The sequence below is a fragment of the Bactrocera oleae genome, chromosome 5 (genome assembly GCF_042242935.1).
Source record: "Bactrocera oleae isolate idBacOlea1 chromosome 5, idBacOlea1, whole genome shotgun sequence".
Taxonomy (NCBI): Eukaryota; Metazoa; Arthropoda; class Insecta; order Diptera; family Tephritidae; genus Bactrocera; species Bactrocera oleae.
Window position 1 is genome coordinate 327,732 of NC_091539.1, and position 20,995 is coordinate 348,726.

Consider the following 20,995-nt stretch of genomic DNA (forward strand, 5'->3'; position numbering starts at 1 on the left):
TGCAAGGAACTTATTTAGCGACGAGCGCCTATTGAGTTGTAAACGAGCTTGCATAAGGAGCTGCCTACCAAAAATGCGATTGATTTACTGCTATTTCATGTTAATGAAATGTGTTACATAGAAAAAACTGAGAATGGATTGAATGGCAGCATGAACGTAGCCAAGCGCAATTCACACGGGGGCACACCTAAATAAATGAATAAAATACAAATTTTTCGTATGCTTGCAAAACTTCTGATGATCTAATTTTCTTTCGTTCCGAGTCAAATTGGAAATTGAGCTGAAGTATTCTGGTTTTTAAGATTATTTGATTATAGAAAATTCGTTGCTCATTTCATAATTTGGTAATTATTAATCGGTAGAAAATCTATGCAAAATATTAAAAACCGCAAAGGCACATAAGTAGCCCGCTTGCCTCGCCTAATCACACGACCTTGGCGGCAACAAATTGTGCTAGTCTGCAGTGAAAAGTGTAAGACATCCTGCTTAAGCAGAAAACTCACTTAGCCAAACAAGGAAAGTTTTATGTTAAGGCTTTGCAAACAAAAAACTGAAAATGGGAAATGTGTGCCGTAACAAAAACAAAATTTAGGGATTACTCTCACCCCGGGTAAAGGCTGCTGCCGTGAGTGCAGCTTGGCATGAACAGGGCTGCCCTACCATCAGCCGACCCATTTGGCCACGCACCTTTAGACAAATTGGCTTACGGCCGATCCTACAAAGATCGACTGAAACGAAGTCCACAGCCAAGCGAAAAGAAAAGGTGTACATGCAGAGGAAAGGGCAGAAGATTAGCTGGATCGACAGATGAGGTCGGACGAAATGCTGAGGAGGTTGGATTGCGAATGGGAATGCGGCTATGAATGTAGATCAGTTGTTGTTATTTTTCGGTGCATCTATTTGAAGACGAAAAAGATTTAACGTGTATGTATGTATTATGAGCCTGCACACGTATGTATATGAAGAGAATGGCATATCTGGTGTAATCCATACACGTCACCCCCAGAATAGAAAAAATCTTTTTCTCGCAACAACAACATACCGTTACACAACTGCCGGTAACGCTGTCCTACAGCTGATAGTTGATCAGAAAAAAATTCGTCTACCCAGCAGACTTAAAGACGTCAGCGGTCTGAACGTTGTGCATTGAGGGATGGCGGTAGGCAATCAACAGTGCTTAGAGCGCTGGCTTACTCTAAAGGTGTTTACCCTGGCATTCGGTGAAATTGGCAGCAACGCTGCTGAAGAGGGGTTGGAAATTAGATAAATTAAAATTAGAACTAGTGCAGTTGCTAGGACAAATGATGAGGTAAGAAGCGGCACGATCGAAAAGGGGAATGCGATTGCTGAAGCTCGCCAAAGTGATATGAGGAAAGAAAGAATGAGAAACGGCAAAAACAAAACAGCCTTAACAACTGCTGATTGGTGGAAGAACTGGAATTGTGCGAGCGAAAAAATCGATTAAGACGAATTATATCCTCGGCATCGGTTTCTTATTTTTTTATGTTAGAAGTTCTTTGCTTGAGGCGTTTCGGTAAACGGGACCTAAGCATTTTGTTTCCTTTGATTTTTCATTGAAGTTATGCGACTGCAATGAGTGTGTTTTTTCGGATTTACATGCCACGAGCAAATGTAAATTATTGGAAGGCGTTTTCCTCTAATGATTAACTGAGGTGACTGCAATAACGGCCGATGCAATTAAATAAATCATATTTTTTTAATAGAATACTCATGTCTACTATTACAGCTGCGGCTGTGTATGACTGCACTCACTCACCTGTGGCTTTTGCTAGCTGCGTTGTCACGTGCGTTGCAAATCCATAGCTATACACAATATGAACTTAAAAACTTTCACCAAATCTGCAATGTCTGTTTAACACTTAACTTCAGTGTATGTATATTTTATACAAATTCAAAATTTCCAACTCGAATGCTAATCACTAAATTTTGGTTTTTATGTGCACAAGCAATTTTTAACAAACAAAATAGATAAAAAGTCCCAAAAAATTGCAAACTAAATATTTCTGCACAGCCGAAATTGTTTAGGCACGTCTGTTGCGTCTGAGTTAATAAACTCGAATAATCCTGCCATGCGGTGACGCGTGCGCACTACACCGTGCGATTCGATCAGCAAACGGTCGGCTCGCTGTTTGGTTGCTCTCGGCGCAGTTGGTGGTTGCTCACCACCCGAAGAGAGTCGCACAGATAAGGATCAAACGACAACACCATTGCCACGAGTCGACAATTGTCGGTAGCTGATAGCTCTCATAGCGTCTCACCGACTGAGCGTTAATGTAGAGCGCGCGTGTTGATGCATCGTGTGCTCTTCCTAGCAGAAAAGAGATATTTTGAGATAATGCACCTGGGCGAGTAACCAATAGAAACGCAGTGACTGTGATATTTTTCTGATTATTACATGTGTTGCGCGTTTTCGATTGAGGATACGGTTTAGTTTTTTTTTTGGAATGTTGAATTTGGAGCACGATAATTTTCTCTTAAACTCCTTAGATTCTGATGTAAATATAAAATTATAAAACAAAAGTTAACTAAACTAACATTTCAATTTGTTTACTAAGATAAGAAAATAAGGGATTAATCCTGTTTAATTTGCACCACGTTTTCCAAGCAGCTTAGATTTTTTTCTTTTATTACCAATTTTGCTTATTTCAAGTAAATTTAAGAACCAGCAAGAATTTTTAAAGCGAACTTATTAAATCGACTTTTTCTCAGGTTCTGAACTTTGGTCACCGTTATGGCTGGCTCTATATATTTGATCCCCTCAGAACCTTAGAAGTCAGGAAAAGAGCTTGGACTATATTTTTCCTGACTTTTATTAAGTTGTTAGTTTTGATATTGGGAGCGAACCAAATATCTTATTTGTTGTCTAATTTGATAACATCAAGAATCACCTACGGCTATGTAAAATCCGGTACGTGTTTTTTCAACTTTTCGCATGCGCCAACTACAAAACATTGTAAGTAGCCGGTACCGTGCACAGTTATACCTAATTCTAAGAATATTTTTGGCCAGCCACTATTTGCTGTTTGACAGAAGCTACGCTGATCCGTTGCGCTTGTTCCCGATTTGTGACAGTTTATTTTTCTTGTACGCCTGTCTTTCTGGCTTTCATTGATAGTCCAACATGAAAAATGGCAGTGACTTCAGCAGTCTGCCAGCCAAGCTAAATCGATATAACCGCATGAATAGGCGAGCACACACGCACACATATTCCTAAATAAATATTACAGATAATGGACTACTTTTTCTTGTATTTTCTCCCGTTTCTTTGCCAAATTTACTGCTACTCTACTTTCTTTTGCTTGCTCTGAGCCCTGCCTTTCTGCACTTCTTTTGCACATGAAAAATGCGGCAGCTGCCGTTCTGATTTTCGCAACAAAAAGTGGTATGCTGTGCAGGATGCCTTGCTTACTTTTTGTTTCAATTTTTCGTAGACGCTCATAAACACTACCAGTAGCCAAGCACATTGCACAACTACTGCGCACATCTTGCCCTTTCACTTTGACCACTTTGCATGCGCCGATTAAATATTTGACCAGATGCAATGCCTTTCGTGCACATATCTTTCACGTTCTTATTTTCTTCGGGCATGAGAGAATATCAGTGACACACTAGCATCTATTACAGCTAATGTGTAGGTGTGCCAAGCTATTGTGCGCGTGAATCCTTCGTACTTTCTTTTGTTTGTTGGCATTATAAAATTGTTGGCTTTAGCCCTGCGTTTCCTGCTCTAAATCTAAGTCATGTTGAATGGGCATTCTACTCGAGGCAATTTATGCGAGTTTTTATGTGACACATGTCAAATATTTCATAACCATTTGAATGCCATGCGTAACTGGAGTGCAATGCGTGCGCTATTAAGTCGAAATGTAAAACATATTAAAAAGAAAGCGTTGGAGCTGCGCAGATGAGCGATCTTCAGTCGAGCACACAGAGAGAGTTGAAAGTGATTTCTTTTTGTGAAATAATAGCAGCGCGTTCTACTAAATGCAATAATGTTTTTTTCCAGTTTTACGACCTTTCACCAACGGTGCTATAAACCGCTAATTGAAAGCACGAAAAACGGCGAAATCACAGTTACACACATGCATGAGTCACAAATACATTCATATACATACATACATACGTGAGTAGGTTAAACAACTCAACTGTCAGTCAAAATATGCAATATTATTGCTTTCACATTTTGCCAGTCAAAGAGGTTGGGCTGAACTGGCAAATTGAAATCCAACCCACATTCGTCACGCCACACATCAGTCGCATGCATTAGAATGCAATTTCTAGACAACACACTTGAATGCACGGCTAAGCACAAAAAACAACAACAACACCAAGCAGCTGAGAACCCTTTCGCTGCCGCACTGTAATCGATACATTTCGCAAAGCCTGACAAATTTCAGCTTCCAAATGCGCACCGAGCTCTGAAATTACCAATAAATTGCGCGTAATTGCGGCACACATCAAGGCTCAACGCATGTCGCAGGCTGTCCAAGCGTTTCCTTAAAATTGGCAACTCATTAAATATGCGAAAATTTGTGAAAATTTGATTTTTCTCACTGCTCATAGCTGCTGTTTTTTATTGTAATGTACGCTATCTGTAAATGGGCGTGCAAGGGTGATAGCGCTCGGCTGTCGTGCGAAATTGGCGCAGCCTTGCATCCTTTCGCTCATAGCGATCATTTAATTAATATTCATGCAATTTGTCTTTTACTCGTAAATCGACAGTGAATTAGTTTTGTTCATGTCAAAGTTGTTGCAACACATTTGTTCGCAGGGATTAGGCGACCTCGTCACACTAGGATAGTGGCTAATTTAGCAAATTCATTTAAATCTTTTTTGGTTATTGGCTTTTATGATTGCAGATTTTCTTGAATGTCGCTTAGAAAGGGTGCAAGATTGTCTCAAGTATTTCAAATTCGCTCGGCAACTTTCATTCGTTTGGCATTATTAGTGCAACAGCAAATTTATGGCTTTCCTATGTAAATTCCAATGATTTGTTGGGAAAATATTTTGATGTGTGTGAGAGCAAAATATGTAAATTCTGTCTGCTTTACTATTTCAAAGTATCATTTTTCAGTGGTAGTGTGCATTAAGTAAATGAGTGTATTGAATTTAAATGTAATTGTATGTTACGGCAGTGTTTTTATCCAAAGCAGACAAGGTGATGATTTCAAGGCAGACAATTTCAATTTTGTTAAAACGTATAGAGGATAGAGATTTTTTAGGTAAAGTTTAAGGTAAGACAAATGTGCTTTTAAATTCGATACCGAATTCGATTGACGCTTTCGTACGGAAATATTTGAAATATGTTCTGACTAGAGAGTTCAGATTTGGTATATCTTAAACCACATTTTAGTGACAGCTTAGAAGCAATTCATATTCCAAAATCATTGAGGTCTACATTTATTATGGTTTTTCTTTATATTTCAATTTTACGTTAATATCCTTTTGAAAAGCTTGTTGAGTTCCTTTTTCATTATAAATTTGAACATTTAATGCAAATAATATTTTTACCGTTAGTAATAAAAATGTTCTTTGAATTTAAATGTTGGAAAAATCATAATTTTTCATATTTTCATTAGCGCTGAACATTTACTCAACCGTAAAATCATCATAGCGCTGTCGTATAATATATTTTACTCACTGCAAAGGGTTCAATCAAATCGTTTATTCACTAGCATTATACGCCAAAATCGCTTGCATCGGAAAACGTGCCATGTCACCTAGATGCCAGAAATATGCGGTTTCGCTTTTAAATTGAAAATGCTTCAAAATTTGCCAGTCATTTTGCGCGCTACAGTAAAAAATTAATGATAATGACTTTTCTGCTTATACACACATAATTACATGCATTTTATCGATCATTGCCGACCTAATTGCATTTTTCCATTAATCTAAAAATCGCAAATGAAAGCAACTGTCCGCCTCTCTTGCTACGCCATTCTTCTTTTTGCTATGCTATGCTGAACTGCTGCGCTCTAGTCATTCATTTTTTATGCACAACTGTCAAATGAATGCCATTTTTGACACGCTCGTACTGTGCTATTGACAATTGAGGGCGCTTACGGTGTTCTTGGGGTTTTCATATTCTTGGGATATAATTTTTGAAATGTGCACTGAATTGAAAAAATGTCAGTTGATTGAAAGTTGTCATGCATTACAGGGAAGGGGAGGTGAGCGCGCGTGAAAACTGCAAAAACCGCAAATTTTCCTCGACCAGCAAACTTTGGGCTCTCGAAAATAGAAAATAAAAAGCAGAAGTAGAAAGAGATTAATTAGAAATATACCAGATGAATGAGCTGTGACTTTCGATGTTGATAACGATTCGTCCGGGATGACTATGTAATAATCGTAATATTTTGTTTTAAATACATCGTTTTCAACTGAAAATATGACAAGATATGATTTTTTAACCAATCTGTGCAGAAATAACGAAAATCAATCAATGCTGCGCCGACTTCCTAACTTATTCCCTTTCTTCTAAATTGAAGAATTAACGCAAAGTCTTCCCTAACCTTCCGACCATGCGTGCATGTATATAGATTAAACACTTAATCACATTATTAATGTAAACACGCTAATAGCTATGAAATGAACGCCGCTTATCATCGCAAAGAAATCTCAGATTTCAATTTGAAGTTATCGGCGTTGTTACTTAAGGTGCTGTTTGCGCCTTTATAAGCACATTCAAATGAGTCAATTACAATTACAAGATGCGATGCCACCCAGAACCAAGCCCAGTCATTGCCTGCACATATATCAAACTGTATCTAATACTCGCGCATAGCCCGCTACCACCCCTCCAGCTCTGCTGCTGCTGCAATATTCAGCTTGTATGTAAAACATATTTGGATTTATTTACTTAAACAAAAAATTTATAAGAAATATCCGTCCACTTACAAACGCAGAGTGGCAAATGCTACACACAATATGCGCAATGAGAAAAATCAACAAAAAAGTACTAGCAACTTGTGGGTAATGCGCCGCACCCCAGACATCCTTTCACTTCACATGCATCCTTTCGACCGCCAACTGTCTGTCCAAACACCCTTTGACGTTTATTTTATATTTCATATGCATAATCGTGTCTCATATGAATATGGCACTGCACACATAGCGGCATCTTGGAACACGCGTATCTTGTTTCATATCTGTCGTTCGCGCACTCTGGCACTCCGATGGCGCTACCCGTGGCGGCAAATGCACCAAATTAGCGCGCCGCGCTTTCAAAACAAGTTTCTCAGTTTTTTCAAGCATTTGGATTTTTAAGCTGCCCATTTTAATTAAAATTTAGCAGCGAATTTACATTTTTTAGGTGCATCTCTACTGGCGCGACGTGGCTACGGTTGTCATGCACTGGCGCGCGCACTCCTTTCAGGTATCCTTCACGCAGCGCTTTCAATGAGAATTTTTGGCTGCATAATGCCTGCCGTTGGCGATAGAAAAAATGCACTTTTGTGTGCATTTGCACAGAAATTCAAGAAAAAATCGAAAATTTTATAATTATGTGATTTTTTTCGGTAGTTCACACAGCGCACATTCATCATCGCAGACATTTCGGGTATTTTGGTAGCCGCGCATGCGCAGCAGTTAAGCAACTTTCATGTGAATTATAAGACAAATGCAAATTGAGCGAGCATTGCGTTGATTTACGCCAAATAAAAAGAAGTATGAATGAAAGATATTAAAAAAAAAGAACATATCGCGCAGAACAAGTTAAGCCGTTGCGGATTATTTGTACAGTAGCAGCAAACATGTTTGCAATGTTTTTATAGCTCAAGCGACCGTTGATGCATATGCAATTGCTGATACAGCCAAAAATTAGTAAATACTAAACAAAATGCAAGAATAATAAAACAACGTTGCCACATCGAGCCATGCAAAATTGCTTTATAACTGTTTTTGTTTATGTTGTATTACATCGCTGGCAAGCAGCTGTACCGATGACCGCACACGAAATAGAAGCAGAAACAGCAGCAATATTGCATGCTTATCAATTTTAGTTTTTTGGCAAATTTCATGTATTTTGGCTGACAACAGTGACAAAGGCACCATGGGCAGCTGTCCAAACTCCTGCATGGAAAATTCACTGCCGGTTAAGTGATTTAGAACCTTTACTTATACCTACATATTAGCATATACATACATAAAGCGCACACACTTTCTGGCATAAGCCAAGTGCACAGTCAAAGTACGGATATGCATATGCTTAACCACTTACACAACGCCGCCAAAGAACTAAAGGCGATCTCATCTTTTCTCTATACAAACTTTATTAAATCTGCTTATACTGCTAACAAATATTTATTATACCATCCATAATCTGTCAATATTATTTAAGATACTCATAACAGTTCATACCACAAATCCGACGACATTTATGTGCACGATACCTTTATTTTATTTTCTCTCACCTTTCCCCGCAAATTCGCCGCCACCGAAGACATGTCATAAATTTTCATATTTATTTGCACATTCTTTAAAAATTTTATATGAATTTATGTGTGGTCAGACGTAAGCAATTACTAGCCGCTTCATCTACAACGGGGAATTGAGTGGCCTGGAATTTGTGAATGTGGTCAGTGTTTTTAAAAAGAAAAACGGCACTCCACGCATCGCTGATTACATCTAAAGTTAGGCATACATACAAACACACATATGTACATACATATGTAGAATCGGAATATAAATTTGGCTGTATTTGATTGAAATTTCACATGAACTCTGCGTCCGAGTGTGGACGGGGTTGCTCCATTCCACTCCATTAGAAGTACATTAAAAAGTTTTTAATGTTCGCTGCTTTGAAAATGCCAGCCATCGTGTCGTGGGAAAATTCAAATGTTCGGCCTGTGCTGCTTGCACCGGACGTTACGTCAAGAACGCATGATATCGCAGCGCAGGACATTTGATCTTATCGGCTGCTAATGAGAATTTTATAGCGCCACTTTAGCACTTCCACACACTCAGCATGCTGAGAGTGCAACGCGTACTTTGAACAGGTGGTTAATTGAAAGTGAGTTTGCGGGAGACGAAAAGTGTCACCTCTAAAATAGTTATTTAATTGCTCTATTTATCGAATACACGCTAACCAACAGCTACTTTAGTATCAGCACAGCTACAAAATAATAGTGGTTAGAAATTAGTGCAAAGTAAACCTAAAACCAAGCACAACATGCAGCAAGCAACATAGACTAGCATGCACTCGTATGGCAGAATGTTCGCATTCATCAGCGGCATAGAAGTTATTTTCAAATCTTTTCGTTAATTGCCAATAAATTAGAAATTTCGGCCAAGCAAACACATTTTGAATGCCAATTAATGAACCGCACCGAATTTTCACAACCAAATTGCATAATTAACGGAGCATTTGCGTTTGTTTTTTGCACAGCAATTCACCATAAAAAATTAAAAATCACAATGCAGCGTGGATTGGGTCGTAAAAAATACCTCTCAGTGCAAGCCGTAAAAGTGTCTGCAGCACACATTTGGTCACAAGCAAAAAAGGTCGCTTCTTTGTCGCATTTTTTTTTTTTGCTATTTTCATGTAAAGGTTTTCGGACAAGGTCATAAAAAAGCAAATAAACTGGCAAACTCTCGTAAAAATGTGAATAATATAATATTAGCACCATGTCCAATAGGATTTGTGTGGTAATTTAGCGATAAGATTGGAACAGGAAGGAAGGAGAGTAGCATAAATGTAGATCAAGAAAATAGGTCAATAACTTTTGGACGCTCGTGTTTATTATACGAAAATGACAGCCATAAGGTGGGCTGACAAAATACTCAGCACTTCGACATTGTGAATACTGGTTAGAAATATTTTCCACATTTTTGTACTAAGCAGTGCTGACTTCTTCAAAGTAATGGTAAGCTACTTGAAACGAACTCTCAAGTCTATTTTAAAAACACTCTTTAAAATTTTGAAAAGGCTAATTAATGCTGTCTCAAGTGTAGTGGACGCGACTTTTAACTATAGGTATTTCACTGAGGATGTTCTGGTACAAACTCATGAGCGCCGGCGCCTATGCTCATTACAATAACATATGTTAATAATCTTAAAAATCTGATCTGTTTTGTTCGAACCGACCACATGAAGTTCAGCAGTTGGGCACATTTCTGCTGCCCTCAGTGTACCCCATGTTGATCACGATTTAAAAAAATACGACATATGACAGTATTTTCCATACACCAGCGGGTATGTACAAGTATGTACAGATATTTGATTAAATATGAGCCCATGCCAAGTGCTGAGTGTTGCGATTGTCAGCAAGACCTGATGATTACAGTTCCGAAGGATCAGTGATCAATTCAATTCAATGAAATGATTAATGATGCATCACACGTGGCAGCTTTGTTGACGAAATTTAGTGAAAACTAACCATGCCTAAACGTCAACGGGTGGCATGTGCGGTTTGTGCGTCGGCTAATGAATTGGCCGGAGGGCTCAAATGCACATACTTGTACATCAATCAAGTAGTTGCAGTTTTTCTGATTTTACAGTCTCTCCAGATGCACATATGTGAATATATCTATTAAACACTATTTGTTTATGCTTTAACTTAATTAAGGATATGAAGAATATTTTTGCCTACATTGCTAATTTCGTTTAGAATAGTTCAAACTTGTACAATTAGTTGTGCATTATTATTTTTATTGTGCAAATTTCCGTTAACGCTCACAAATCTTATTTCTGACAACGCGTTTTATATTAAGCAAAAAGTGTTTAAGCGCGTGCGCGAAACATTGAAATTAATTTCTATTCAATATTGTATGCTCATATTTCCAAAACCAAAATATAACCAAAAATATTAATTCAACATGAATAAACGAGAAAAAACTAGCGCAAAACGAAGTCCACAAGTAGCTTGCGGTCACACTCGGAATGTGCACTGCCGACCTTACAAAGCCTGGACGCTAAGGACACGCCGTTCAACCGCACAAAGGCATTGTATTAATCACAATAATTTAAATTAGGCCACAGCGACAATTATGCACGCTCTTACCACCACCAACGCCAGCAGGCAATGAGCGCAGCGACAGAAAAGCTGCAAGCCAACAGCAACAAACCCATAAAGTTGTGGGCGCACAGCTAGCGAAATTGCGGTCAAGTAGAACATTGCTCGCACGAGGCACTTATGGTTTTGCAATGCTGCATAAATTTGTACGAATATACATGTATTTATATATGTGTGTGTGTAGCTTATTGTCGTGCGCGCAGAGCGAGGGCGTAAATTTGCACAATATGCGCGTTGCTGGCGTTTGCGCAGGCGCAGTCGCTGACGCGTGGGCATATGGCACGCGGTCATCGCAAGGGTTGCCAACCAACCTTAAACTGCCTTCAACAGTCAGTTGTGTGTAATGTAGATCGTAAAATTGGTGGACTTATGTGTTTTGTGTCAGTGTCACATCAATTGTCTGTGCTTGCAATAGAATTTTCAGGTTCTAACAGTTGGCAAAGTTAATTTATTCAGTACTTCTTGTGATGTATCTTAAAGGGGAAGTGTTGTGCCCGGTTAGTGGTGTTGGTGGTGCAAGTAAGGTGGCTTACTTGACGCGTGTGTTCAACCAAAATGCTTGTCACTATCAATGTCACCCTCGCTACCGCTAACGCCACCGCTAAGCGGTTGCCACTTCAACCGTTATCGTCTGCTTGTCGATGCTTATCTAAAATGCTTAACAATCAGACAAAAGCCACAACACATACATATGTACGTGCTATACGCCGTAGCGTGTCTTCAATGCGAAGACGTTCGCTTTTTCTTTTATAAAAGCAATAAATTTATGTTAATTTAATATAAAAAACATACAGTTTTCAGGAAGCGTAACCAAGCGTTTTGTATAATTTATGAGCGAATCCCACAGCTGAAAACAGCGCTACCATATGGCCACATTATGTTGTTAATTCATTGGAACTATAAAATGTGGAGCTACCAAATACTGGCTACTCATGCCGGTAAGGTGAGGGGCAACCCTTTTCAACACTTCATAATTCAGTTGCTGGTTAAAGTTGCTGAAGTTTTTATTTGAAATGAACTGACGGTTTGAAGACTGCGCGTTTTTATTGTTACATGCCTTTTGTAACCAGGTAATGGGTATACATCAAATATGTAAAATATGGAATGAAGACATGCATGTAATTTTTTAAATTCAAATTTATTTAAAGGAAGGTGGCTTACTATTTATTCTTCATATAGCACTTTTATAAGGAACTGAAGTTTTGAACTATACTCGTTATCTTATTTTCCAATTGAATGTGTTTTGCATTAAGGTTGGCTCTCATTTTCCAAGCGAGTTTCAACTGTTGTCCTGGTAGTAATTTTTGGACTTTGCATATAGTTCAATAATAATCATTCCGTTCAATTTCGACACATTTCTTCATTTTCACGCAGTCTTTATTGTGATGTTCACCTTTATTACTTTCCATTATTGTTTAGATGTGTATGTATTCTATGGTATTCTGCTTAAGAAATTGTGCAACATCAAAGCTACTTCAGCTTGTCAACAGTCACATTTTATAATTTTATGATGTTTTCGCAATTATTTTCCATACTCAAATACAGTCGAAAACGAATCAAATCGCAAATTAAATTTTATGAGCATTTTTCATGTCTCTATTAACACTGTTGCTATTGTTGTGCGGTGCAATAACATCAAAAGTGAAAACAATACCGTACACATAAACATCAACTCAATTGACAGTTGATGGCAAGCTGACACCCCAAAAGTATGGTACATACGGCGATCTACCGTCACAAATCTCGGCTTGCTAACCCTCCTCACCTTAACTCCGCTTCACTGGCAGAGTACCCAAAGGAAAGCCATAAAGTACACGCAAAATACATAAAGATAAATTCTTGTAAATTGTAAGAAAAGAAAGAAAATTGTTTTGGTAACAGCGTAGGCCTGTGCCAAACTCATAAACTTTGCGCTTTTAATAATCGCATTGTGACGTTTTTCGGGTACATCATCCCTTAGGCACATCTTCGCGCATCATGACTTGCACTGCGCTTCCATCTGCGCTTTACTCTTGCAATGGACGCCGTGTAACATGCCAAAATTTGCCATGCTTGAGCAGGCATTTCCATAATAAATTTTTGCATAACCAAATGCTTAGCTGGCCTTAAATTTAGAATATTCAAAATGTGATTAGACATACGTAATTAAGGTGTGCTATGTGTTGGATAAAACTGATAATTTTAGAATTAAAAATTAGAAAGAATCTTTCATGCATTTCAGCGCAATTATTCATGGGTCGCCGTGCGAAAATTACAGATACATACATACAAGTATATGTACATATATATACATATGTATATTGATTTCAAAGAAATTTCTATCTTCATTTTTGGGTAAAATTTGGTTAGCTATGATTTATTCATTTATACTTTCTTGTTCTTAATTTAACCGCTTACGCAATATATTTGTGCACAAAAAAGTAATTCTTTTTTTATTTCGAGCAAAGATGTAGAAATAGGTAAATATTTTTGACAAAGCTACGAAGCTATAACCTTTATTATTTAAAATTTTTAGGGGCTTAGCTTGTATACAAATCAAACATCAATAGATATAAAAGTTTGTTTATAATATTCAGAGGTGTGAGAATCATTTTCGGATCCGTAAATTAGAATGGGCGTCGTAGAGCAATATCGCAAAAAAAATATAAAAGATGGAATTTTAATGAGTAAATTGGTTTCTGCGGGTTATTTAATATGTATGTTTGGCTTAAGTATGCCTCTACCTAAGTATGCACCCATATATAAACATAACTATGAATACGATGTCATATTCTATACAGTACTCGATTATTGGTTAGAGATTGTATCGCCGTTGATTTTCTTGTCGATGATACCAAGCGTTGCTGCAAAGTAAACAATTATTTTTGCGAATTATTCTCTCTCACGATATAAAAAATGGTTTTATATTTCTCATATACTATGTGCAATCCATACGATACTATATGTATGTTTTTACAGTTCGCTATTTTCTCTAACTTTTGAGCCTTTGCTCACTGCTTTAATCCTCTTTTTTACAAACAACATTTTCCTTGTTTTTCCCCCTTTTTAAGCATTTGCGCCGTCTCTAGTCAAATTCCACATTATTCTGCACCTCATTACTTTCTAATAATCCAAATGTTTATTCTGTCAGCCTCTGCCTGCTTTCACCATTTTTCATCATCCCTTTCTGATTACTTTTCAATGGCGTTTTCAAATCAATTTTAACGTTCTTTTTTTTATCAATTTAATGTAGAACTTGGCACGTCATTAAGTCACTGCTATCATGTGAAGCACCACAATGGGTAGGCTATGCAGTTTTCTACTGAAAATTCGCGAGTTTTTTCATTAAACTTTTTCCCTCGCATTTTTAAAGTATTTTGTTGCCTTCATTTCATTTTTTAAGGGATTTTCCAACATGGATTACATTGTGGGCACCTTTTCATTATTTTCTGTGGATATACGCATTTGTTGCGGTTTCAATACTGACAATGACATATCCTTTCGCGTTCCTTTGTAAGCAATTTTTCTATAAGACAAACAGACAATGCCATTAGCTATCGCTTCATTATATTTGCAGTTACATTATTATTTATACGAGCCTGTATTGTTTCTAATAAATACTTAATTAGTTCTACTAAAGTGGTAAAGCAATGCGATTTATAGCGTTTATGTTTTAATCCTACCAGCTTCGACCCGCCATGGCTAACCTGCTTTGTAATTAGCTTTGCATTGTTTGTTTGCTAACGAAGCACCCTGCATGGTTCTAATTTAAAAGCACATTACACACCATCCCATCTCACCCCACTTTTTACTTCAGATCATACCGAATTTGGCGCAAACGAATTTTCCCTGTGGCCGCTTTACGTTTACAATAATGGCCGTGAGGTGGCACATTTATTCAATTTAAATGTTCGCCAACACACATTTAACGCAAACACATATTTCTATTGCGTTTTCCAACTCATTTTCCATAAATAGCTCATAGCTATGTCAAACAAACGCTTTTATGATTTCACATAATTTTCATAAATGCTCTCATTGTTACATAAGTGCTTGGCTCGCTTATCCTGCCAAAGGACATTCATAATTTTACGAATTTTTCCACCCCTTTGAGCTAGCAGCTATTTTTATTTGTTCTTTTTATTTACATTTCATATGCATTTTCAACAAATATTTGATATTACGGTTATGCAAATATGCCGGCGTTTCTTAAGCTCCGTTAAATTGACGAAATAAGTGGGTTGGTGAACCGCGCGCTTACGCATGCTCACGTGACCGTAAACCTGTTTACATGATTTGGCGTCAATACTAAGTCAATCGGCGCGTGCTTGCGTAACGAACGCAATACTTTATATGACGTTTCAATGACCGAGCAGGATTATATGGAATAGCTTGGCTCAAGTGTTCTAGTATGATATTTAGCGCGCTAAAGTCATAACCGACATATTGTATAGCTTGTATTGGATGAGAGGGCAGCAATTTGTTTTTATTGCTGCAGCGCATTATTGTTAAAGCTTCAGCAACAAAGCTTATTTGATTTATTAGCCATATAAAAATTTATTTTACTCTTTCCCCATGCAAAAGCGTTTGTCTTCTTACGGGGAAACTCAAAGCACTTCTACGTAATGTATTTTTATATAAAAGTTCGTTTAATAAGTTTCCAGCTGGTGTGCCATAGTAAACTCCTAACGTCCGGTTAATTCCCAGTTGAACCCCGCTTTTAGTTTTTTATCATTGTAATTATTCCACAGATGTCAAAGTTTCTGTTGTGCTATTACAAATGTTCGTTATTGTTCTCCCAGTCCAAACGTTTTCCAGACTGTAGAATTTGATCTGTCAACAATGACAACTAAATGTCAATTACAACAGTTATAAAGTTGCAAGCGTTCCGCTGGAGGGCCAGCTTGCAGCACGAACGCCACAGCAGTCGTCACTTGTTTTCACTGCGCTAAACTTATTCAACATTTGTGTTACTCACAGTTTCATTCGCAATGACAAAGCGCCCGCCTTGTCACAACCGCCCATGAGTTTTTCATTTGAATGATTTTTTGGGAGGAAATTGCCGACAAAAGTGGAAATGCAGGCAGCAGCCGGTGTATGCTGTCGCTACATCTTTTCGTGTTTGTTTTTTTTGACAGCTGAAAGCGCGTGCTGACATGTGTAATCGTTTGGAAATAAACGTTGCCTTCCCCCTCACTAGCTGAAAAACGAGCTTCCTAACACTTTATTAATGGTAAATATTTTTTATTCGCGTTTCAATGCATTTGAGGTTCGAAGTATGGCAACCCTATATTGAGGGTTAAACACGCACAAGTAACTATCGTAACTTCTCATATTTTCTATTTAACAAAATCACTCTTTAGGGGCGGTTGTGTGATGTCCATCTCATGCGCATGCGCGCAACTGACCAACAGACGACCTGGCTGTTTGGACATTAATGCTGGCATAGAATTAATCAGTAGACTTGCGCCTCAAGCTTTGGGCAGTGCTCCGGCTGCTGCGTTAACCTGCCGCCGGCGATGCTTGCAACATGCAGCATTGCGCAGTGATGCAGTGCGCACCCTCGATTTACATATTCACCGCCTATTGGAAGCGGCAAAGTGCCGAATGCGCTTCATTAACTTTTTGACTTCGCTTGCATTCAATTTTCATTTATTTTTTTTATACAACGAGAATTTTGCGCATTTTAATGAGGTCACGTGTAACGCAAAAGTGCAGGCCGACTACCGCCACTGTTAGGCGTCTGCCACTGTTCATACACATATCCTTCAGCTGTCAATAGCTTGGAATCGATGGATGATGACGTTTGAATTATTTCGAGTGCGCTGCCGTTTTTATTACCAAAACAAAAAACCGCCTCGCAACGGTTACAAAGACACAGCCGCTTGAAAACAGTTTGAGAGTCTCTTGGGTACTTGACTACTTTCTCTGTTCGATTGGTCTATTCTCAAGTGCTTTTGTCATAACTGTTGTGGCTTTCTACTAAGTAAAGTTGTTCATTTTTTTTTTGAAACACTTTTGTACATCAAACAGATGTCTTCATATGACTACAATTGACAGCAGTGTACCCATGTGGCGGACTTGAAGATTCTGCATGTCCTTTTCGGTAACAGTGAATGCGCAATTCTTATTATTCAATCGTAATAAATGAGCACATCTAGTTTTTCGTGCGTAATATTGAAGAATCACCTTCAGCAGTGCACTTTTCGGTCCGAAATAATGAAGTCGCGTGAGATTTTTATTTGAAAGTCTTTCTTAAATGTCACTTCATCAAATTTCAAAAGACTACTCTACGCTCTTGCGTATAAGAATGTGCAAAGGCAAAAAGTATTCATTCGACAACGAAAAATATGAAATAAAATTGTAATTCACCGTAATGGCGAATGTATGTAGTTTTTTTTCGCAACTATCCCATTTCGACACGCACCCTCCCTCTAACAACATTTATTCCACACGCTGGCGAATCATGCATTCATCATTCAACACCTCACAACGATAACGTGTTGAGGGTGCGATTCAACGCTGTTGCCCGCTACTGCATTAGCGTTGTGTTCGCTCATTATCCTGTCGCGCCGCTTTCAACGCGGATTTATGTGCGAATCATTTTGAGTGGCTGTCATTATGCGGCAGATGAGATTAAATTTGTACACATAGTAACTTTGCGCTTTTAGGAACAAAAAAAGGCACCGGCGCAGGATTGTTATAACAACAAAGCGCGCAAGTCAAGTGGGAGTCGACACACATAATGAGATTGCCGATAAGAGGCAATTTGGTTTTTATACGCCAGGCTAGATTTTGAAACAATTGAAATTAGGTGAGAAAACTTTCCTGCACGTACTGGTCGATTGCTGACTTTTCTTGCAGAAATAGTGAAACTTAAATATTGTTTATTGGGTTTGAAAAGTTGCTTGGGATAAGTGTTTTTATCTCTTTCTCAGCTTCGAAAAGTTATTTCTCCAAACCAAACGTTTTACTTTACTTTACATAGATATGGTTTAAAATGTATCCCCCATAAGTATTTTAAAGATCTTGGCATCGAAAAATGGCAGGAAAATAAGCTAGAAGAGGTTTTACAATCAGATATATATAAAAATCCATCTATATACAGTACAGAGACAGCAAATAGAGTAAAATCTTTCATATCAGAGATACATTTGGAGACTCTATTATTTTTACCCCTTTCGCACAGAACTGGCAACGAAAATCCCCAGATGGTAATAGATTAGTACTTCAAATCACTAGTCCATGCCGTTTGTCTATAGCTCCTGACTTTGTTTTCTATTTGCCTAGACGTTGTTGACATCATCAATGTGTGCTCTAAATATTTGGCAACTAAAATTAGTTAAATGCTAAATGTGCGGTTTGTATGCATGTTCAGTGTTAGCACTTAAAGGTTATGTCCTGCAGAACTCCTCATATTTGAAATATTGGCATTTACATACACGAAAAAACTTAGACAGAACTCGAAGAACAGGAGAACAATGCAATATTTTAATGTAACATATATACAAGTAGTTTGAGTCAACTTTCACTTGGCAGGGTCTAGATTCGCGCTCAGCAGGATATTAACGCTGAGAAGGGGCGTGTGCGGCGGAACATCCTCAAATATGCACATAAACAAACGGTATACAAAATGAATTATAATTATTAGATTTTGCTTACGTTCACCATCCACCAACCTGGCACTGAGTGCTTTGAGCTGCAGTATGTTGACAATAAAAAAGGGATTTGCATCTTGTTTGCTTTTCTAAAGCGTATGCAGCAACAACTCCACGTCAAAAATGGTAGAATTAAATATTTAGGCAAAGTGCTGGCAGGACACTCTTCTCGTCGCTCACAGCAGGGTGCGCGGGCGCTGCATACATGTTTCGACCTTTGTTTGCATAATATTTGCCAATACATGATTGCATTTTGGTTACTTTCACTCGGCAGCAGCACTCCAATGACCAGCTTATGAAGCAAACAACGCAAGCTCATAAGCCTATGGGAGTGTACGTGATGGGGTTCGCGCAGTTGTTTGTGGCTGTGAAGATTCACTTTCTCCGTAAGCATCTAAGCAGATTTGATTAGCAGCATGGAGGCTGGAAATAGTTGCCTGGTGACACATCCGGGGCAGATTAAAAATTAATTGGAGGGATCCAGGGCTGCTGTGATTGAAAGTAAACGAAATGTGTGGTAAAGATAATTAGGGCGGTCTGTGTAATAGCAACAGCGAGGCACAGATTATGGTAACGGAAATAAAATGTTTTGTGATTGAAAACTGTTTAAAGCAACAGAATTTAGCAATTTTTCGCATTGGAAACAAGTTTAAATATTTTCGATAAATCACCATAAACGTACCCAAAGGATAATGTTTTAAACCAAAGGAGTAAAAAACTTCGAAAGCATGCAAACAATCGCCGAAAAACCTTTATGTGTTCATGTGTCTGCCTAAGTAAATATTGTCCGCAAGGATACGCTTTTGTGTTCAAATAAACACCAATGACAAAACACACTCACATGAAGAATGCGCGAATATGCATTGCAAAGCATAGCGTAGTGCGACTATGAACTGGATTTACGCTGAACAGTGTGGAATAACTAAATGAAGCTACCTACATAGGTTATAGCCGCAGATGCTTCCTTAATTTTGCAAATTACAAACTGCACGCCGAACTCTTTTCGAATTTTCGCGCAGCAATTGGTGCAACGTCAGCCGTCAGCCATCAGTCGAAGAAACTCGTAAAATTGCCCGCGGCAACGACCGCAAAGGTGCAGAGGCAGACAAGAATCAGTCGTTGCTTGAAGCAACTGCGCAGCATAAAGGTGCAACAGCGAAGCAGCGGAAGCAAACGGCCAACCTTGGCAACCAGTATTGTATGAATTAAAATCGAAATTAAATCACGCCCTGTCACTACATAAGCGGAAGAAAAAAACAACAAAACGTACATGTACGCGTAGCGTGGTTAAGGATGCACAGCTCTAAGGGGGTACGAATCCAAAGAGGCAAGCAAAATCTCAGAATACCGTTGCCTGTCAAATAAGTCGTCGTTCTAACTCAAGACGCGGAATATGCCTTCAAGCGACGACACAGCTGATTCAAGAACTAGAAGCGCGCGTTTCGGCAGCTTGATTGACGATATGAATGAATTATCTAAGTTAATATCAATTAAAATGACAGCATCTGTGTCAATTTGCGGTTGAAGCTATTTTATCGCAGTGAATTGTTATGGGAATTAATTATCAACTAATGACGCGATTTGTCAAGGAAGTGAACAAAGATTGACTTTGGAAGAGCGCATGAAGTATTGAAGATTCTAGAAATTTGTTACCCTGTTCATGTTTTGGAACATTTCCAAATTCAGTGGAAACACCTTGCCTTTCTGAAAGCAATTATTCAATTAGAAAGGTGACGCCTTCTGATCCACAAATCTAATTGACCAATTGTATATTCTATCAAAAACAAACACAAGTGCAGGTTTCAATTCTCCGAAACACCACCGGTTTCGCGGCAATGCCCTAAATCGGGTGGCAATTCGCAGAGGAAATTCCAATTTGTCAGTAACTTTAGACAACAGCCACGTGCGCGATTGTAGGCAACAACCACACCTACTACCAACAGCAACGCAATGCCACTGAACTCATGCAGCAAACAGAATTCTAATCCAAATCCGTTACGCATTTGAAACAAAAAAACCCTCGGTATGAGGGGAAAACCCGCAGAAACTACGAATTATGTAGACAAGAAAAACCTGTCGTTGGTAAAACAGGATTACGTAGCAGTGAATGTGATGTTACCAACAAAAGTGCTGGTAGAAAATTGAATTATTGTGCGGCGTGGCGAAGACAACTGAAGGCGTTGCAGTGCCAACAAGTGTCGCACTAATTGATCGCCCGAATTTGGTGACAGCTGCGCAGGCGCAGGCATAAGGAGATGTGCTGTTGGTACGCGCAACCAGCGAAGTACTCAAATAAGGAGTAACTGGAAAAGTGAAATAGAACAG